General features: G+C 35.2%; 1 protein-coding gene and 1 long non-coding RNA gene across 4 annotated transcripts in view; one reads left to right on the plus strand and one right to left on the minus strand.

Moving 5' to 3' along the window:
• The window catches only part of LOC129743863 (rho GTPase-activating protein conundrum), a 352,674-nt gene that overhangs the window by 40,641 nt on the left and 288,704 nt on the right, over window positions 1-23,329 (plus strand). The window lies entirely within an intron of this gene.
• LOC129743865 (uncharacterized) lies at window positions 150-900 on the minus strand. Its single transcript, XR_008736707.1, has 3 exons — window positions 810-900; window positions 547-755; window positions 150-484 (listed from the first exon to the last, which is right to left on the minus strand). It is a non-coding gene; the product is annotated as an uncharacterized LOC129743865 (long non-coding RNA).

The following is a 23,329-nucleotide window of genomic DNA, read 5'->3' on the forward strand; positions in this document are numbered from 1 at the left end:
AAAGAACCTGAGAAACGATCGCTTAATATTCCTTTGCTTTGAGAGTTCAAGGAAATGTTTTCTGAAAATGAGTTAAGTACTAAACTCCGTTAAATTTTGATTTATTTTACTTCTTTTCCAGATTTCTTTTTTAGTGAACTAAACGGCCGTCACATATTTTTCGACAAAAAAATCACATCCAAGCACTAGCACAAAAATAAAAACCAGCTGACAATATTCCGGCACAAGACCTTCTTCTTTCCAATGGAAGAAATTTGACAGAATCGGAGAGGTTTTTAAAAGCGGTGTGGCGCCAAACACGGCAGAGAGCTTGGTCCGAAAGTTATAATGGCTTGTCTGCTTGTTGCAACCAGCCAGACGCGAAAAACAACGACTTCCAGAACTCCTTTAAGGCTGTTTTATTTCGGATAAGCCTTCAAATTTGCCCTGGTTCACTAATACCTTCTGAATCACACTGATGGCTCCTTCATAGTGATTATATTCCCTGGAAAGTAAAAAAGAAATCAATAACTTTTCAAAACAAGCAAAAAATATCATGTTTCTTACCATAATCGGAGAACCGATTGTTCCTCCAGAACGAAAGTACTTCTTCAGGGGCTTGGATCTCATGCGGGCTTTATTATGCGAAACTGCACCTTGATGATTACGGTGGCCACCGTTGATTTCTGTTTGTCCGCCATGGATCCAACAGTCCTATTTCGGAAACCAGCGGAGTTTTGTTCGCTTTCCATCGTTTCCGTGGGCAGTAAGAGCTTCTGAAAATAAAATCTTATTAACTTAAATCAAAGATTCAATGACATGAAACCTACCTTTTGACTCCTCATTATGCAGTTGAATGTAAGTTAATGTACCTTTAAAAATCTCCCAGGTAGTTATCAAATTTTATTCAGCCTGCAGACCGAACGAAAGCGATGTGAAAATATTTATTCTGTTTTGTTGACAAAATGTGTGACAGCTTTCAGATCTGCATACACGCTCCCGATTTAAAATTCTTTATTGATTTGTTTGTTTCAAAACAGCATTTCAGTGGCAGCCTCAACTTTGAGTTCGTCTGGACGTAAGACATGTCGAAGCTGCACAAAATTTTACGAAGTTTGTTTATTTTCAGGAAATTGTTGGAAGATTACCAAAGTTCTTCGAAATAACAGTTTACCGCCATATGGGTTGAAATATTTCCAGAATGATGACGTATGTAGTTGTTATGAAGAATAGCGAGCATTGTACTGAATTCATCAGTTTTCCATAAAAAAAAATTTTTTGCCAGTAACTTATATGCCACTGTCCTCAAATTCATAAATTCGAATTTTCAGATTTATGAGTTTCTTATAAAAATACGGTTTGGTTTGCGGATTTGCATAAAATGCAAATTTGCCGCGGAGATATCTAAATTTTCGTGGAAATCGTAATAACTGTAAACTTCGAAGCATGTCATAAGCTAAACAATTGAAAATATCTTATAAGAAAACATTGAACTGTTCTATTGAATCATTTAAAACGCAAGTTTCAAGTTCGTTAACAGTAAAATATTCTTTCGTTCCTTTACACTAATTACTGAAATTTTCTATGCAAATGACAAAAAAAAAATAAAATTTAAGTTTGTTTCCTATGTAATGTATGTTAAATCTCATAACAACTACGTCACCATGCTTAACGTGGGCTAATTTCAGGCTCGATGTACGGTACCCTATAATGAACATACTCTGGAAAATAACATATTTCCGGAACCATGTTTGCTGTTCCGGTAGATTCTATTGCTTTTGAAGTGCTTTGAAAAACTCGACACCACCAGTCAAAAATACATTGGAAACTTCCGGACGCTTATCGCAAAATGTAACATCCAGAAGAACCTGGATTCTGCATTAAGCTATCGTCGAAGAAAAAAAAATGGAATTTTTAGTTCGCAGTTCGAACTTCGTTTTGAACCAAATAGAACTCAATTTTAAGTTCAAAGAATGGAACTCTCGGCCAATTTAAATTTGAGCTTAAAATTGAGAGCGTGTATCGGAAAAATGGAAACTGTCAAGGTTTGAAAAAATGTATCACATGAGGTATGCAATTTTGTTATTCATACATGTATTAGTAAGAGGCTTAGAAATGAATTTGAATTTTCATGACAAATTTCCAAAATAAATATTATTGTATTTACAGAATCTTTTAAAAATCATTATTGATTTGTAGAAAATTATTGACGGTTCTAAGAAAATTATTTATTCAATAATTTTGAGCAGTGTTAATCCCAAATAGAACTGTAACTATTTTACGAGCTCTGAACCCATACATAAAAAGTGACGAAATCGGAATACCTGTATATTCATGTCTGATCATTCTATTTTAAAAGTAAACATTATTCGTCAGATTTTGCATTCTGGGAAAATAACATTTGGTCAACTGAAATATTTAACGAGCGACAAAATTATTTCACTTTTAAGTTCTATCGACGTCTTGAGGTAAGAATCAAAGATTTTACTTTAAATTACTCTTATATTTATCTAGGGATTACCCGCTAGAAACAGGACAAACTGACTGAATATTATAATTTTTATTTCAGTTGGATAATGCGGTTTCTTCATTTGAGGCAGATTTTAAGAAAATATCAAAATTCACTATCGATACGGAAGAGTTGACGAAGTGAATGTTCTTCATGAAGATCAAAGGTAATGGTTGAAACTAATTGTAATTTTTTTTAACTCGTGAAACCGTTTTTCAATCAATTAATAAGACTTTGAGTAACATGAAGGGTGTAATCTCTAAGCAGTCGTAAACAAATGCGATTTCATCCAGATCTTGATTTCAAATAAAAATGATAATATAATTCACAAGTGGGCAAAATATGAATGGATGCTGAAAGAGCAATAAAACTTACTGTTCGTTCTGGCGCCGAATTTCTCAGGTTTAAGCTGTACTAAAACATTGTGTTCATACCTTCCAGACACATTATCCTTTACGATTTTGGATGACAGTCGAAGAAATTCATTTTCATCTCAATATTACAATCTAGAATTTAAAAAGAATCATAAATTTGAAAGTAAAACAGCAAACGTCGATAACAATTTACCATTATCTTATATACTGCTTACAAAACAAAACGCTGTTTCTACAGGTGTCCAAATTCACTTAAGATATGTTTGAAAATTCCAACTTGATGCATGTTTTTTTACGAGGACTTTGTAATTACGTGTATCTAGCGATAGCAAAAATTATCAATGATTTTGCGCATCTTTTCAAAGACGGAATAAACATACTTCTCTGTTGTTAGGTTCACTAAAATTCAGAGTTCTTCAAGATTATATTCTAACGGTTGAATTCCTAAATGTATTTCAGAAACTTCCTCTTTCACATTTGACACTGATTCTTCCTGTACCGCTGTACACAGCTGTACCACTGATTAATATTCAACAGCTTCTATGTTTAAACAAATAGTAACGACTTGTACTTCGATATTGTCAATTTCGTCTGGATTCAGCGAGAAAAACAATAACTAAGTTCTTCTACAAATGGCCGACTTTTGTCGAATGAAGGGCCTCATCAGATTTACATGTAAATTAATTTTACCGCATGTAAAGCAGCTTGCATGTTTTGAACAAGTGAATTTCCTTTTAATTGAATGTAATCATACTAGTTTTTCTCTACGTCCAATTTTCGTCATGACATTTTACATTATTTAACACGAAAACTTTATAACACGAACAAAAATGTAAGTTCACGTGTAATGTATTGTTACATTTTTCAACTGTGAGATTTACAACAAACAACGAATTTTAATGTGAATGAAGATTTACATGTAACGAGCTGTATTAATGAGTGTAAAAACTCGATTCCTTTGTACCCATGTTCTTACATGTAAAGTTACTAGAAGTTTTCTAGTTTTGCAGGGTTGTTTATCTTTTTTACACGTTTATTCGAGCGATTATTATTTTTGAGCTGAAAAAAGTAAAGCTACGTGTAAAGTATTATTACATTTTTTTATCTGTGTATATACAAAGTGTCGGTATGTTTAGTGTTAAATACTTTACTTTTTTTATTTGAAAGTACCAGGAACTACCTTCTACGTAGTTGGCACATGAAATAAAAACATCGAATCTTGACACCCCTCCCCCCCAAAACCAATTTCCCCGAGCCCCCCGAAGGCTTAATCCGGTCCTTATTATACAACATATGATGGAAATTTTTGTTAATGATCAAAATATGTTGAAGTTATACCTATTTCTTATTTCATCATTGATAACATTTTGGATACTACGCTTGGGTGCCTTTTTTGACCCAGTAATCTGTATTCAATTTTTTAATTAACCGACAGAGATGGAAAACCATCATACTCTAAGTATAGGTTCCAAAATCTCGATTTGGTCAAGTTTCTCATGCTCAAATCTCCCCGCACCCAACATCTTCTTCTTGTGATGATCACTGTTACGAAATCACATTATTCCATACCGCGCAAAGAGCCTCTTCGGAACATCATCGTCCCGTCGTTCGTGGGTCACACACAGCGAAAAAGACAGAGAGGCCCGCTTCATGAATTGTAAATAATCCCTCGTAAATCAACAACAAATCCATTTGCAATTACCCTCGGTCGCTCGCTTGCTCGCTCGGTCATTGCTTTGATTTTTATGTCTCAATCATCTTTTCTTTTGGCACTTACGACGCTGTTGGCGCTTGTTTCATTTTCGTTAGGGTCTGGTAACCCACTGCTGTCTGAAGGCACTTCAAAGGTGTTGGAAACATCCACGAAGTGAGGTTTAAACCTATTGTACAAGTGCCTTTGGTTTGTTATAACCGCAACTACCCTACTTTTCTTCCATTTTCCGGGCAGTGGTTCAGTGAGACAAGAAGCCATTTCTCCTCGAATTACGTATAGCCTGGCATAGTGGTCTTACGCGAGGGGCTAAAGGTGGTCTCAAATCGTAGCATCACAATTAGTGCTCGTCTCGATTACGAAGTCTCTTGCTTGGTGGTATCAATCTTGTATTGCCATGATTGAATTATAGGTACCTGTTTAGTCTGGCTGGACTGGAATTGAACAATTAAATCTATCAGCATGCTGTAGAATTGTGAGTCAAAACCAATTTAGGGTTTCAGGTTTTTGAGGCACGATGAGAGCATCAATTGCCAAAACTGAGTGGTTTTTGCCGGTTTATTTTTCTCCGCAGAAGTGTAAATATTAAAGGCCCGATGTTGAGAACCGGCTGAAGTCGGTTCGTTTTGGAAATTATACAACCTTTGCCGTGTGAAGCGAAATCAGTCGCCTCTTATCCGTTCGTTCACTCCTTCGATTAGGAATTTGCGATGCGTAATTATAAGTTGTTGTGTGTTTGCTGAGCGCGTAGGTGACCAGGTATTACTCGTATTACGCTTCAATTTCGTTCCCTAAAACACGAAACAGCAAAGAAGCTCAAATGAATTTATTTAATTTTGAAAGCGAAAACGGAAAGCACTCTCCTTGCCGAAAGAAAGATCACAAACAAAATTTTGAAAAAACACCACATTTGCGATGAATTATTCAACGCAGACTGCCCAACCAGCTCCCTGGGTCTTAAGATAATCAACATCTTTGCGCGCCGGGTCGGTCGACACCTCACGTTAGCAATCGCCGCCGGAATGGCCGGAAGAAGAGTGATTTTTTAGGTTAAAATTCAAAAAACAAAAATCGTCTCATCGTGTCGTCTCTGATTCAACTTCAGAGGAAAATTCCAGATAGGCCCTCGCATCGTAAACTGTTTTGACTGGCCAACTGCGCCTTCCTTCTCTCAATTTACACCCAAAAAACAAATGGCTGGACGGGGCGTGCGATCTTTGCGTTGACGCGTCTCACTTATCAGCAGCTGGTTCCGGATCATGAATTAATTTGCCGGAATAGGTTATTCTTCCATTTCTTTTTATCGGAATTGGTAATTTTTACAACCACATCGCCCACCATTAGACCTTGGCTTTCTCACAATTAATTGTGACACCTTTTTCGTGGGGCATTCCTTTGCTCATCTGATATGCGAGATGGCAACGATTATTGCTCCAGATATGTCAACGAACCTTGATTCGGGGGTCAATGCCTTAACGCGAGCTTCCTTCGAGTCTGAGTCTGGTCTTGTATTTCAAACAAGAGTTGAGATATGATGTTTTCTCAAGTTGAAGGCGTTAGATGATTGTAACAAATGCGTGAAGAACAACTTTCGAGATACTTTTGTAAATTTATTTCTTGACTTTTGTCACGAAGGATTGTCAATTGCCATAAAACACCACCACGGTGTGTTTATAGTAGATGTTTAAAAGAAAAAATACAGTAACTCTAATTTTTTCAGAAATGGAAAATTTGGCCTTTTCTGAATCATTTCCAGGCAAAATTAAAATATTTGGTCGGTGAGTCCCCATACCCCATGTTTTTTTGAAGATTTTTAGTCCATATTTAGACATTTTTATCTGTGAAAATATTCCAGTGCAATGGAATAGCAACTTTTTTCGATGAAAATTTATTTTTTTATTTTTATTCAAGTTTTGAAATTCTGAAACAATAAAAAAATTCAATGGCTGGAAAGATAAGTGAATTGGATTTTCTGCAAAACTTATTTTTATATGAACATTTTATTTAAAATTTTATTATTTGGAATATCCTTGTTATAATTGGTGTTATTCAAATGTAACATGACATATGTGTATATTAGGGTGTCCCAAAATTGCATAAATTCTGGGAATCTGGGGGCTCACCCTCAAAATGATAGATTAGGATGTGCAGAACAAACTTTGTAACCAAAATACAATCTTTGAACAGCCATAACTTTTTTGTTTTAAGTCCAATCGAGTTGCAGTTTTCAGGTGAAATGTTAGTCTTATTTGAAATTTTAATAAAATCTACATAATCAAGCAATCGATTGGTAAAGACAAAAATATATGATGAAAAACCAGTTTTTTATGCTTCTTTAGAACACTATGTCTCAGAATCCCTTTCACACTTGAGATTCAGTGTAACCCCTTCCTGTTGTCCGATTCTGCTCAAATTTGGCATATGCCCTTCTGATGACTTCCTTAAACCATACAAGTCTTTTTTTGCAAGTATTTTTATTTTAAAGTAGGTATTTATTAAGACAAATTTGATAAATTAAATAAAAAATATCCTAAATTGTGATTTTTATTAAGCATTGAACCGTAAAAAGCTCTACACACGATGATAAAAACAACATGCTTTGTTCAGCAAAGTTTAAGTGCACAAAAATCCGCATATTTTGATGGCATTGATATCAAAAATATTTCACGCTTGGTACACATTTTGGTCAGTTGAATTTAAAAATTTTTGGACCAACAAATTTTTTTTTCTTGGAAATAGCTTGCTTGTTTTACATTTTGATACAAACTTGGTCCATTTTTCATTTTTTACGTGTAGTATTTAACTCGAACAAAATTAAAAAAATATAAAATATATAAATTTCACTCATTTTAAATGATATGTGCTCACGTAAGAACTTTTACTAGACACAAAAACACACGACGTATTACAGGACACGACACTTAACGTTCTTACTTAACGGAAAAAGGGTTTAAAATTACCTTTTTTGTCGACCGGTTTCGGGCTCGATGTTGCCCATCTACAGGACGATGTCCGACTGACGTATATAAATTTTATGAAAATTTTTGGACCCAGAATTTATTTAAAATCAAATCTTTTGAAAGTGGACTTTTTTCAAAGATCGCGCTTGCGGAACCTCTAAACATATTTTTTTTCAATCGGCCCCATACAAAAGTTTGTTCTGCACATCCTAATCTATCATTTTGAGGGTGAGCCTCCAGATTCCCAGAATTTATGCAATTTTGGGGCACCCTAGTGTATATCTTAGTGGCTAATTCTGGGTAAAAAAAATTATGATACACAAATAAGAACGGTCCTACAGCTTTTGATTTGTTTCCAACAAAATATATGAAAATCTTTTCTTTTTTTCAAAATTGAAGTACTGTTGACATTTTCGATTTCATGATCAACAAAACGGTTAAAAACGAATTTTTCCATGATTGGTATAAAATTGTAGAAGTTATGATTGTGTAGAAGTTATATTATGACATTAATGCTTCATTAAGGTTCTATTCAATAATAAAGAAGAATAATTAAAATAAGTAAGGGATGAACAAAATATGATGAACCTTACGCGCTGCAGGCTAGCTTGCTATCGATCATTTGCAATCCACTTCTGCCAAAAGTACTGTTAATTTTTGTAAATTAAAGATCGACAAAAAGATTAAATCCATTTTTTTTGGGAAATTTTTTTAAATTTATCACAGTTTTAGACTAGATTTATCCATAAAATATTTTTTTTTTTTCAAAAAACTATACAATTCAATTTAAAACAAAGAATTCAAGAGATTATTTTAAAAAATATAATAGGTTGGAAATCGCAGAAGCTAAGATTATTGACCCTTAACATTGAATAAAATGGAAGAATCACAGAATACAGCAGGGTAGCAAAAATTCGACTAGAAAATAATATAATTAAAAAAGTTAAAGGAAACCCCATGCTTATAATTATCATTGTATCAAAAGACAGTAACAAGCAAAATTTAAGCTATATTGAACTGCTGCAGCGATTTGCATTGAGTCTGAAGTGCGAATGGAATTTTGAGACATTTAACTCAGGAGAAGTTAAAAAACTGATTTCTCATCAAAAACTGTTTATAACGCATCGTTTACTGTTAAATATTTATTATCTTATTATATTTATAAAAACTAAAATTATGGCAAACTTTTCTACTCTAGATCGCATCACGATAAGCTTTATCATAAAAAAGTTATTGCGGTTCTTAGTGATTACGGATTTTCTTAACCATTGAGTTTTTTTAAAAGAGAATTCCTTGCAGTGTTGCCACAATCAGAAAATATGAAGATGGATTGATAATGGATTCAAATGGATTCATATTATTCTAGATAACTCTTATAATTTCAGATAATTTGACCCTCTCAGATTGCTGACAGGATTGGCCAGCCAATTTTTAAATTTAAGATTAGAAGATACTTCTTAAGCATTTTTTAAGTTAAACAGCTCTGTAACTAGTTTTAAAAAAATTGAAAATTTTTCTAAGTTTCTTATAACATTATTGAGTTCAATTTAAAAGTTTTGAAAGTTAAAACTAAGATAATTAGCACCTCTAGAATTATAAAACACCTTAAATATATTTATTTTTTTTTAAAGAATTTAAAAAGAAAATTTTCAAAAAAATATTTTGTATGGGGGGTTACCGACAAAATATTTTAGTTTTTGGTGAAAATGAACCGGAAAAAGCTCTACTTTCTGCCCATGCAAAAATTAGCGTTACTGTATTTTTTTTCTTTAAGTCCTTCTACGAAACACACCGTGCCACCATACTAAACAGTACAACAATAGTATGATACACCGGTGACAAAAATCTAATATAAACTTTTTTTTTCTATTCAGATTAAATTTTTTTTTCTAATAAAAAAAATACATTGTCGTGGCCTAGATTGGCTTTTCAACCTGAATAGACGTGGAAAACTTAAGATTAACAACCAAGTACGGAGATGAGAATCGAACTCATGTCATCAGTGGACCCAGCGATCACCGTCTTACCACGCTAACTGCTCGGCCACCTACACCTACAAACAAACACTTTGAAATGCACGAAACCCATGAATGTTGATCACTGGCATTTCTTTATGTATGATGGAAATGCTCAGCAGACTTTCTGTTTTTTCTTGCCCGGCGAGAGCTTACTTCAGTATCGCAAACAGACTAATCAACACATTTGTTCAAAGCAAATTTTATCCACTTACTGATCCCATACGAATTCCTTTCGCTTATTTTTTTAACTTGGAATATATCATGAACAGTTTGAATGAAGTCAATTGCCAAGCATTTTCAGATGCACTTCAGAATTCATTGTTAAGTAATAATTGCAAAAATATTGGACGATTAGTTTTTCTGTCGTCTGCTACTAAATTTGAATTCCGGAATCAATTGACCGTGCCAAAAAAAAACCCCTGTATAAATTTCGACTCGATCGTTGCATAACAACGCAGTTATTGCCAAATAGTTAAACCCATTTCGGTGGCCTCTTATACAATCTTTGATATCTGAAATCAATTGCCCTTCCCTCAAAACTCCCGGGTGCAAATTTTCAAAGCAATCCGTAGCATAATAACGTCAATATTGCTAAAAACAATGAAAAATGTTATTAATATGGACGACCCCTTTCGTTGACCCCTGGCAAAACATTTGACATTTCAAATCGATTGCCCGTCCCTGAAAAGTACCGTGTGCAAATTTTCATCCCAATCCGATGTATAATAACGACGATATTGCAAAAATACTGAAAGGTTAATATGGACGACCCCCTTTGCCCGCCCCTTACACTGAATTTAATACTTGAAATCGATTGCTCGTCTCTTAAAATTCTCGTGTACAAATTTTCGTCTGCAGTGAATAGTTAATATGGACGACCCCTTTGGCCGATCCCTGACTTTAATTTGGATAAGTGAAATCAATTGTTTGTCCTTTATAACTGCTATGTAAAAATTTTCATCACAATCCGGTGTTTATAAACGTCAATATCACTAAGATATTAAAAAGTTAACATGGACAGCCCCTTTTGCCGGTCCCTTACTCTGAATTTGATACCTCAAATCGATTGCACGACACTTAAAAATATCGAGTATCAATTTTCATCTGAATACGATGTAAAATAACGTCAATATCGCAAAAACAGCGAGCAGTTAATAAGGACGACCCGTTTGACTGACCCCTTACACAAAATTTGACACCTGAAATCGATCACTCGTCTTTAAAACAATCATGTTCAAATTTTCAACACAATCCGACGAAAAGTAACGTCAATATCGCGAAAACAATAGTTGTCTTGTATGGACGACCCCCTTCAGAAGGGGTCATCCGAAAATCTGAAAACGTTTTTCATCGTTCCTGGTCCTAATAAGCATCCATGCCAAATTTCAGACATCTGGCTCTTAAGACGGCTGAGTCTATAGAGGACAAACAAACAAACAAACATACAGAAATTGCTTTTTATATCTATAGATAAAACTGAAGCCACAACTTTTGGAGAAACTTTCGGCTTTCAGTCATTATGCATAGTGAACCTACATGTAAGAGAAGCGACGTCTGAAACACAAAATTCCAATCGATTCAAAAGAACTGTCCACATCGATTCCAATCGATCCGAGCTTTTGTCGTGGAGCTTTTAGCTTTCTAATTGAAAACTCAACCAAGGAGAGTATTGTGTAGCAATTCATTTTTAAGCTCGTCATATGAATTTATGATTAGGAGCAATTTTTTCACTGCTCTGGTGATTCGTGTTCGTAGTTATAAAACTGTGTGATTGATAACAAAATTCAAGTCATTCATACCGTTTTTTGCAATATACCGAGCATCAAACTCAATATTGTTTTGTTGGATTGCTGAGCATCCATTTTAGAGCTTGAAAATTGAGCCACAAAACAGTGTTGAGGATTTTGTTGTCGAAGCTTTCGGCGATGTTGCCAGATATTTTATTTTAAGAGGGATCAGATGTCGCTTCTCTTATATGCAGGTCACTATTTCTGCACACATCCTTTTACATGTTAAACACATTTAAAAAACTCACAAAATTCTTATTTAGATAACGAATTGATTGATAATTTTCACTGGAACAAAAAGAAAACACGTGTGATACCATCGGGTCACAACCTACCTCCTTCCTAGATTTCTTATCGACATCACTCAGCATCAAAGTCACCAGATAAAATTCTGAATCTCTGCAAAAAACCTTTGTGAACCTGCATATAAGAGAAGCGACGTTTGATCCCTCTTAAAATAAAATATGTGGCAACATCGCCGAAAGCTTGGACAAAAACATCCTTAGCCCTGTTCTTTGGCTCAATGTTCAAGCTCTAAAGTGAACGCTCAGTTAATCCAACAAAACAACCAAATTTGATGCCCGGTGATTTTTACCTATGATTTTTTGCCCAAAAATTCACGAATACAAAAAAAATATAACAAATTATGTTTGTTAATATACGATTTTTCATGTTTTAGTACTTGTACATTCAAAGTTTTCGTATTAAATAGTGGCTTTAGAAAATTGGCCTCTTACCATAAAGGTGTGCCAAATTCACTTTCTTCGATGGTTTAAATCTTTAAATATGTTCAAGAATCTGCTTGATCAAACCTATTTAATTAGAGCATAAAATAAGTTTTTTTGGAGTTCTTCCATTCCTTAAAAAACTTATTCTATATTCAAATCAAACAAACCCAATCTTCCGAACTCTTTTGTAAATTAAATTAAATTTCTTTAAACTTTTATGAAAAAAATTAAAGTTTTCAAAAAAAAACGAGATACAAATTGTTTGAATAAAATTTGCTTGATGCAAACTTGAATCAAAGATTTTAGTTAGAAATTTTGCTTCAAATCTGCAATATTAACACATTGCGGATTAAATGCGAGATATCTCGAAAAGAGAGGGAGAATCATAAAAATGAAAAAATCTCAACGGTCAGTCTATTAGCGAATTTTGAAGGCTACGGACCAAGGTTGCCGAAATCACAGAAAAATCTATAATTTCACAGAATTTTGAGTAAAATTTCATCACAGAATCTGTGTCACAGAACACAGAACTTTTGGAACATTCACAGATTTCACAAAATTTTAAAATATTGGACGTTTTTTCAAAATTATTTTTTTTATGGCAATTCAAATTAATTAAAATTATCTTTGAATTGGAGAAATATGATAAAATTGATAATGTTAATTTATTTTTCTTAAGTAAAATGTAAAACAGACGCAATTTGACATGACTTTTGAATGAAACTAATGGAAAAAGCATCACAGAAAATCGTCACAGAATTTTTGGAAAAATCACAGAAATTCAGAATTTTTTTTCGTCAAAACACAGAATTTTTTTCGGCAACCTTGCTACGGACGCGAGTGTTTGGAACAAATTGATTCTACCCGGAAGATTGATTTGAAGAATCCGACAATTACTTACTCAGATTTATTTAATAATTGTGTCAATTGGTTTTTGAAATATAAAATGCCGAATTTGGTTGTCTGACGGCTTAGATTTTCTCACGATCCTTAATGTGTTAATAATGTTAAACAATACATCGAAAAATATAGAATGTTGTGCATATTTTTAAGGAGAAGATCAGGTACATGTATTTTTAACAGCAAATATTTTTCATAAAGATTTTGATGTGGATGTGGATGTTTTTTAAAATCAAATTAGGGTTTTTTGCTATTCCGCTACAATTTATGTTGATTGTAAAATTTATTTACAAGATAAACGTTTTCCTGAATTTTGAATCTGCAATCTGAATCGCAATTTTGAACTTGAATTTAAAAATTGAGCTTTGAATTTGTATCTGAATGTGTATAAAATTTCTGAAATGTACAAAAAAATAAGATTTCCGAATCTTAATCCCAGAACAGAGCTCTCATTCATGAATCTATTAGTTGAATTTGGTAGTTCAAATTAAATCTAAATTTACTATTTTTTTTTTTTTTTTTTTTTTTTTTTTTTTTGTGTAAGCAGGGAAAAGCCCCTGGGAGTGTAGCACTCTTCAAGCCACTTCTCCCAAAGGCATAAAACCTCCTCATCACTTCTTTATTCGATATTTTTAATTTTTTTTTCAATGGTGTTGTTACAATGTTTTTTACAATTTTCACTTCCATTTTGATATGAGAAACACTGTTGATAAATGGGGTTTCTGGCGTTGGTGACTAGTGGCGGTGGGTGGAGACGGTGGGTGGTGGCGGGCGGTGGCGGCTGGTGGCGAGAAGATAAAAAGATTTGCATGGGCATTAGTTTTATTGAATAACTAAATTCAGGCGATGAGGATTCAGAGATTTCATGCGTTCCCAGTGAGGGGATCCTCTTTTAAGGGAACGCTGGTTGGCAGGCTACCGAAGTACGGACTGTTGGCTTAACTTATTGGATGAAGGATTCTAATTTAGATCTCATGTGCTTTTTGATGAGCGTTTTAAATTTGGTAGTGCTTCTTTCAGATCGTATGTCCGCAGGTAGTTGGTTGTAACAGATTTTACCGTAGTAAGTGAAAGCTTTTTTAGCAAATTCTGTGGTGGGTTGTCGTACATACAAGCTGCTTTGGTTTCTTAAAGGATATCTGTGGTCTGGACGATCGTATTGTTGATTGTGATGTGCAAGTGGGTTATGTAGATGAGTGTGGATTATGGATGCAGCTTGGAGTTCTCTTAATGCATTGATTGGCAGAGTAGATTCATCTGCTTCATGAAAGAGACTCCTTGTAGGATACAGCCTTGGACGCTTGTATACAGCCTTCAAACAACGGTTTTGAGCTGTTTGTAGAGGTTTGAGTCTTGTTCTGGCTGCAGCTCCCCAGATGAATACCAGGTATTGAAGTTTGGACTGAACAAACGCATGGTACATGATGGAAAGTTGTTTTTGAGGTACGAAGCTATTGATTTTCCAGTAGAGTCCGCATGCTGTAACGACTTCATTTTTAAGTTTTTGTATATGGTGTGTCCACCTTAACGCTGAGTCGATCGTCAACCCAAGATAGGTGAATTCCGTTACTTGTTCAATTTTTACCGAATCAACAATAAGCTCATGTGTTTCAGTGTCAGCAGATTGAAACGGATTTACGATCATGTGTTTCGTTTTGGATAAATTGAGGGACAACTTGTTTTCGCTGAAGAATTCTTGGAGAAGTCTCATGTCTTCGGATTTATGCTCAATCATATCGTTAAGATTTTCTTCTACGTACAGTAAGCAGGTATCATCAGCAAATAAGCTGGGTTTTCCGTGGAGCTGCAAGTTTGGCAAATCATTCACGTAGATCAGGAACAGCAGGGGGCCTAAGTTACTACCTTGAGGCACTCCGACTTTGAGAGGGCAAAGACAACTCTTAAATCCGTTTAATATCACGTACTGGTTTCTGTTCGACAGGTAACTTTTCATGAGGTCATGTGCTTTTCCACGAATCCCATATAAGTTTAATTTTTTCAGAAGGATTGTGTGGTCGATTGTGTCGAATGCCTTTTTCAAGTCCAGAAAGAGAAGGCCAGTTTTCTTTTTGTTTTCTAGTGCATGATAAATTTCAGAAAACAACTCGGAGGTCGCAGTAGTGGTGCTTGAGCCTGATCGGAATCCATACTGATGCTTATAGAGTACATTATTTTGTTGAAGAAAGTCGCTAGTTCTTGAAACTAACATTTTTTCAATGAGTTTACTCAAGACTGGCAGAATTGAGATTGGACGATAGTTGTTGGGGTCTGTCTTTGGTCCTTGTTTATGGACAGGGACCACTTTCGCAATTTTGAGGCAATCTGGGAATTTTCCATTCGATAGACTTTCATTGAAAACATCTTTGATTAAATCCGAAAAATAATTATAGTGTCGCTTAATGAAATGAGCGGGAATTCCATCAGCACCTACACTTTTATTTGAGTCGAGTTCTTTTATAAGTACAGTGACTTCTTGTGTACTTGCAGGTCGAAGGAATATCGAGTTCCGTTGTGACGTAAGTGTTCCAAATCTATTGACGTCGCCTTGACTAGTGATCGTAGTGGCAAGCTGGGGCCCAATTTTACTGAAAAAATCGTTGAGTTCATTGGCGACTAATTGCTGATTCTCTATAAGTCTTCCTTCCTTATTTAACTTAATTTCTTGGCTCTCAGTTTTTGAAGTTCCTGATAGGGAATTAAGACATTTCCACATATTTTTCGAATTCGCATTACTAAACAGGTTTCTGTAGTACTCTTTTTTAGTTTTTTCTTTCAAGATTTGTAGACTTTTGGAGGTGTGCTGCAGGAGGTCACGGAGGTAATGGCTATTTGGATTTCTTTTAAATTTACTTAGTATTTTATCTTTCATTTTCATCCACTGCCAGAGGTCTAACGTAATCCAGGGGCAAAACCCTTTTACCTTTGCTTTAATCGTATAAGTTGATGAACATTCTCTTTTCAAATTATTGTATAGATCAATAATCTTGTTTAAGCGTACATGGGGTGTGCAGTGGTTTATATTGCTTAAGCTCGCTTCAAACTTTTCACTAAGTAAAGAATAATTAACGACAACTTTTTCAAGTTCCTGAAGACGTATGCTTTGTCGTAAACTTATCGATGAAATTATGCAACAGTGATCGCTGATGTCTGTTAACACGGTTTCATTTATGACTCTTGACTGGACCATTTCGGAGCATAAAACGTGGTCTAATATGTTACTGCTTATGGGTCTCGTGACATGTGTATTTGTTGCATAAAAGTTATAAGATTTCAGTAGATCTTTGTATTCGACAGTATTGGGATTGGTGAGATTATTGATCGGAATGTTTATATCCCCAACTATCACACAAGAGGACCCTTGCTTAGACCTTGACATAATAGATTCAAGTTTTGAGAAAAAATGTACAATGTTGTAAGAAGGTGGCCTATAGATGGCATGTAAATCCATTTTTTGATCGTTCATCTTCAAATTAATGTGAATATGGTGGAAGCCATCTTCATGTTCACACATGATTTCATCATATTTAAACTTGTCATTTACATACACGGCAAGCCCACCTCCCGTACTTTCTTTTCGACAAGAGAACAAGCTTTTATAGCCAGGGATTTTAATTAGATGTGTTCGATTCTCTTTAATCCATGTCTCCCCAAGTACTATTACGTCCATTGGTTCCTTTAGTTGACGTAAAATAAGTTTGAGATCATCAAATTTGGCTAAATTGTTCAAACCCCGTACATTTAATTGGAAAATGTTCAATCTACTATAGTTTTGTTTTATATTAGAAGCATTTTTATTCAATTCATTAATATTATTGTATAAATAGTTGTTTATTGAGTAATCCATTAGATTTTATTTTTCTTCTGGTGTATTTCTTAGTTGTTCCTCTGCACGCGCTTCGGCGACGACACGATGAATGATGAGGAAGAAGAAGCATTTAATGCACGTTTATTTTTAGATTCCAACAGAGTCAGCAGCTCACTCTTCGTTCCAATTTTTTCCACCTTAGATCCATCAGTTTTCTTAAGCAGCACTTTTCCGTCTCGCCCTGGCCAAACGTACTTGTAGCCTAATTCATCCTGTACTTGCTTCGATTCCTTAAGTAACTCCTTCCCAAATGACGTCAGCTCATCACGAAGCGTAACAGTTTTAAATGATCCACAAAATAAGTCACCAATATCTGATGCCTTAAGAATTCCGTGCACGCGTTTCCTGTAGAATAATTCTTCTTTTTTTGTTTCCGATTCAAAAACAACCAAAACCGGAGCATCTTTTTGAGTTTTATTTCCATTCAAACGTCTCACGCTGACGATGTCTTTATCCTCCAAGTTGCATGCTACTGCACTCGCGAGTGCAACGATAGTTCCATTCAAATTTTCGTTCTCCATTGATGGTAATCCCAAAACAATTGCATTGCGCGTAAGGCCCTTGCGACAAAGTTGATCAAGTTCAAGCTCTAATCCTTCTACTCGTCTGGTCAGGTCAACGTTTTTTCCCTTACATTCATTTATTTCCATTTTCAGTTCGTGATTTTCAGATCTCAGCAGAGCTATCTCCTCCCTAAAATCTTCAAAACCTTTGCTTAGAAAATCAAACTTAGCAGCCAAAAACTCCTGGGACGCTTCGATGTGTTTATTTGTTTCCTTTATTTCGGCTATTTGGTGCTGCGATTTCTCAATTGCGATACGTACATTAGCTGACTCAAGTCGTACTTCCCGTACACTTTGGCCTAACGAGCGGATTTCCTCAACGAGGACACCAAAACCGTCCTTTTTCTGCTGCTGTTGGTCATACGAATTGAAGCATTCCGGCGAGCAAAAGAACGGTTTGCTTCTTGCCCGAGCAATTGCATTCCCGCGGAGTTTTTTGCATTTGAAATGGACTGATTGGTTGCAAAAAACACATTCAATGATTCGCTCTAGGTCTTTCTCGACGTGTTCACATATAGCACAGATTACAGCGATATCATCATCATCAACAGAACTCATGATGATAGTAAGCGTCACTCGAGTTCACTATCAAAAACAAGTTTCTCACGGAGAACGTGGGTTACCGAATCAGTAGTTGATAGAAACCGTTGAAAACAATGGGCGGTGTAATTGCATCGGCCTTATCTCGGGAAAAAGTGGTCATAAATACCTCGATTCCAGGGTGTGTTACCGTCGTGATTGAACCAGAATTCAGGTTATTGGAGCCCAGCTGCCGTTCGGAAGTGCTTTGTTGCCAAAAGCTCGATTTACGAAGGTAAATTTCCACTTATTTTTCGGTTTAATTTTTGCACTAGAGACAGAATTGATCCAACCAAATTTTAATTTTTTTAATTTAAATTATTTATTTTTTTATCTGTATTGAAATCTGAATCTATGTTAAAATATGAATTTCAAATGATGAACCTGAATCTGAGTATTAAAATTTGAAATGCTATTTCGAAACTCTAAATGTTTGAATTTTGATTAAAAATGAAGTTGAGGAACTTCTAATATGAATATATTTTTTTTTCTTTTTTTTTACATGTGGAAAACTATTATCACATGCATTTTATTTCGAAAAACATCAATCATATTTGATATAGAATGCAAAACCAAATTTAAACCAAGATTTCAAACCAGCTTTTTATTTCTATTTTTTTTTATAATTCAACGAACTTCAAATCAAGAATCCTGAACTGGATACAGAATCCGAAATACGAAAATAGAAATAAAATTATGTTTATGGGAATTATGGAATCAGATAATCGGAAATGGGTTTAATTTATTTAAAAATATAATATTCAGACTTGAATATCTATGAATGAGTGAGAAAATTTTGAAAAAGTGAAGCAGAATTTTCGAACATGGGATGGGTTTTTGAGGTTTTGGCATTAGTTTTCAGTCAAGATTTAATCTTGAACAACCTTACTCTATTATCCTGAATTATTCCTCCGATTCTGAATTTAAAAATTTTAAGTGAAGAGTTGAATACCTCACTTGCTTTCTGTATTTTCATGTGAGGGGTTTAAACCTCAACCCCCCGTTCCTACGGCCATGAACATATGTGACATTTATTTACATTATCAGCACCAGGTTGAGCTCCATTTATCGGGTTCGGGAATTCTCGATTTTTTTTTATTTGCGGGAATTGCCGGTTCAGAATTCTCGGGAATGGACACTCAAATCCGCACTGCTAGTTTCCGCTTGTGTGGTGAACCCAGGAGTATGCAACTCGGAACGATTACTCTATTTGTTAAGTCTTATTGAATCTCGTTTTAAATTTTTTAAGGTGTTTTAGCTTTTTTTCGCCTTAATTGCATTGGAGATGAAGGCATAAAAACATCTGAAAAGCTTAAATGTGATAAAAAAAGCTTAAATCAGATTAAAATATTAAATATTCTTCTCAAAGAATATAAAATTTCACCGATATTGCCGATAAAATAATTTAATGAAACTTAAAAAAAAAGCATAACCACAAAGGCTTAGGAACTTGACTGTCAGTGCTTTTTTGGTTGTTGTTTTCATACGCTTCAATATTTTTATCCCTAAATTTTGAACATATTCAGAATGACTCATTTTAGCCATTTAACGATTCAATTAGAAATTAAAAATTCTGGAATAAATCTTTTTTTTTAAATTTTTTATCAGAATTGGAATTAGATTCGAAAAGATGAGAAAAATAAAATGTTTTCATCTATGGCAAAATAAAAAAAATAGCGTTCTTCAGTTAGCGGAACTCAAAATTAGCAAAACTTACTTATCCGCTAGCTCACGAAAAGTTTAGCGAGAATATTTAATCACTGAACTAAAATAAGCGGACTTTTATTAGCGATTAGCGGATTAGCGTTGTCTGCCAGATATTACTCCTTAGAATATGTAATCACACTGGCAGAACACAAATAAGGCTATGATCATTTAGTATCCGGGTAGTTACAAACGCGTGGATTTAAAAAACTCTTTTTTCGATCAAAAAACTTTTTATTAAGAAATGGAAGGTGATGATATGATATTTAATGAAAAAATACATAAAAAATTAATTACTATTAATTATAAGAAATACACTGGCCTTATTTTGAAATCGCTCATTTATTGTTGCACACTTCCAGTCATGTACTGAGCAATTATCATTACTAAGCAGAACCTTTGCAAAATCATGATGTTTTTAATGAATTCACCAGGGAAACCCAATACGAATTTTATGGTAACCTAGCCACGAAGAGGAATCAATAAAATTGATATCTTAAATTTGATTTTAACCTTAATTTCTTCGTCCATCAGAACACATCTGTCCATTGCGTCAAAATCCGGTTGTATAATTTGAGACCTATGTTATCGTCAACTATTTGTTGTGTGCTGATTGTCTATCAGTCAGGCAACGCTTGTTGTATTATACTTTTATTCACCCAGGGCAAAGAAGTTATAGGAAAAAAATTCATTAGTTTAAGAGTTCTGAAGTTGATGGTGATGGATTTTCGAGGTAATTTTGCTTTGCCCTTTTCATAAGCAACAGAACTCTGCCAAAATTTTACACATCCGTACCCTAGGAATGTATCTATCTCCGGAATTAAGTGCCCGGATACTGAATGATCATAGCCTTACAATAGGTATTTCAATTTAAATCTACTCTGAATTGATTATTTGTTAACTTGACATTATATTTTCAACTACTATCAATACCCACGCACAAAAACACTTTGGACTAAAGTGTCGGACATTTGACAAGTGTAGGTATCAATTTTCACCAAATGCAAATACCGCAATCGGTTGAATCAAATTTCCGCAACCCACAACTGCTGGTCAACAGTTGATCCTCAAAGGCGCCCTCAACGATCTTCTTGTACACGAAAACAAAAACTTCAGAACAACCCACTTGAAATGGTCTGGTCAGTCGTTTGTTATTGCAGTACAACGACCATTGATTGGTCATCCTCAGCAACAGACATGACCGTACGGAAAACTGGACCGTTTCGAAATCGATGGCCGGAGCTGCCCAAAACTAATTCGGTCGTCTGAATGACTTTGAACTCTAAATTATTCAAATCAACTCAAAGCTGGGCGGCAGCACCACAACTAATAGTGCGGCTGAGTTTGTCCAGCAAACACTCGACAAACACCTACCTACCTTCCTTTTTGTGTGCTTAGCTGTTGTGTGTGAACGTCGTTGATCATGTCTTGGCCTGCACGAACCTTCCCTAAGCCTCACCTCTGTGAAGTTTAGTCGATTCAAGCCTCGATCGACTTCATATTTATACAGACAGGATGACATATACGACGATGACTACGAGACACATGTTCTGATCTATCCATCAGTGGAGACTCGCGGGCAAGAGGATGGTGGTAACGATCTGGGGGAGGAGCAATACTGGTAGAACTCGATCAACCGACAAGGTCAAGTTGTCCATAAAGGCGTGCGGGAAGTGCAAGTTTATTGATACACTTATACAGCTGTTGTTCGGGGGTTCAACAATTGGAGCTTCAGCTAGACCAAGTTACGTCGCAAAGGTCGAGTTGTAAATAGTGTTTATAATTTTTTTGCACTTAACTACTATACATACGAAAGTAGTTTTAGTTCCGTTGGCGTGCGACCAATAAATTATTGCTGTGTTTCTGATCATTCTGCGTTGGTTTTGTTTTTCTGGGTGTGGGCAAAGTTGCGTCAATGAAGATGTAGAATGAATATCAATAGAATTCTATTACAGAAACCATGAGGCGTAATAAGCTAATTAGGATGGGAAGAATAAATAGATTATCATCTTTTTGTCATTTTTTTACTCCTGATGATTTAGTTTAATAGAGGAGCCTTAGATATAATAATTCCTTTGATAGAATATTGTACCCACCTTTTAAAAACTTATTTTGAATAATTTTCCATCCTGAATCCAAATCTTTCTCGAATTTGGTCTATTTTGGGGATATGGCGTTTGGTAAATTCAAAAGTTATCAGTTTTTAATGAAAGTTGATCCCTTAATAAATAAAGCGTAAAAAAAATATTTCTTGAACCATCAATCTTGATTTAAAAAAACTGATTATAAATAGCGAACACGAAAATATTGCGACATCGAAAATGTCATGCCAATTTGCTTATAATGTTTAGTGTCAAACCAAAATTTTAGGGTAATTTTATGTTTTAAACATATATTTACTTCAAAAATCAAAAGAAAAGTTAATCGATGGAGCCTTGAGTGTAAAATTGAACGCATTTTTGCTTGATGCCCTCCATCGAAGTCTTTACAGTGTCATCCGGTACCAGTTTCTCAGTTTTTTTTCCATTTTCTTAACATGTCCATCTCGTCTTTGACTATCTTCTTTCCAGTTCCCGCTTCATTATTGCCCAGTACTGCTCCACCGGGCGCAGCTCCGGACAGTTTGGCAGGTTCTAATCCTTTGTAACAAAATGGACAGAATTGGCCTCATACAACTCCAGGACACTTTTAGAATAGTGGCAAGATGCCAAATCTAGCCTAAATAGCGGAGCTTCTCATGCTGCTGTAAGAACGGCAAAAGGCGCTTCTCGAGGCAATCTGATTTGTATATCTCGCCATTTACTGTGCCCTTTGTCACGGAAGGCTCACTCCTCTGTCTTCAAAAGCGGATGGCCTGCCAAACGAGATATTTGGAGGCGAACTTCGACATTTCCGTCTTCTATAATTTGTCGTTCACATCGAACTTGCTCTTACCGGTGAAAAACTCCAACCCCGGAGTTTGCTTAAAATCGGCTTTAATATACGTTTCGTCGTCCATCACACAACAGTCATATTTTGTCAGAATCTTCTCGTAGAGCTTCCGTGCCCAAGTTTAAGCTGTCGATTGATGACCCTTATCGTGGTTTGGGAAGTTCTGTACCTTCTATATATGTAGTTCGGCTCTCTTATTTGCATTCTGGACGTAGCGACATGCCGATCTTTTTAGCCAAATCACGGCTTGAGACGTTGGAATTTGCTTTAATCATCCTTTTCACCTTTCTCTCAGTCTTTTTTTTTTTTCTCCGGTCCTGGTTTTCTTCCAGCTCCTTTGCCGTGGTTCAACGTCAACCGCTTCAACACCCTGGAGACGGTTGAATGGTGAATGTTCAACATTTTTCCCTACTGCCGGTGCGACAGGTCAGGAAATTTCAGGTGTTTGGAAAGAATTTGTTCTCTCGACTCGCGTTCAGCTTTATTTTCGTTGAATAAAAAAGCGCAACTTCGAGTTCGACAGCATGTAAACAATACACATTAATGAGAAGGTGTGCAAAATTTGGTTGATTTTACCCAATGGTAATAAAGTTATTATAATTTCGTGTTCGCCCTTTAAATGTATTTATAATGATGGATACAGATATTGCCTTGACATTCCAGTTTAAAAGTTACATGGAAAACATGAAAATTCCTCAATTTTTGATAGATTCAAAAGATG

The sequence above is a fragment of the Uranotaenia lowii genome, chromosome 2 (genome assembly GCF_029784155.1).
Source record: "Uranotaenia lowii strain MFRU-FL chromosome 2, ASM2978415v1, whole genome shotgun sequence".
Lineage (NCBI taxonomy): Eukaryota > Metazoa > Arthropoda > Insecta > Diptera > Culicidae > Uranotaenia > Uranotaenia lowii.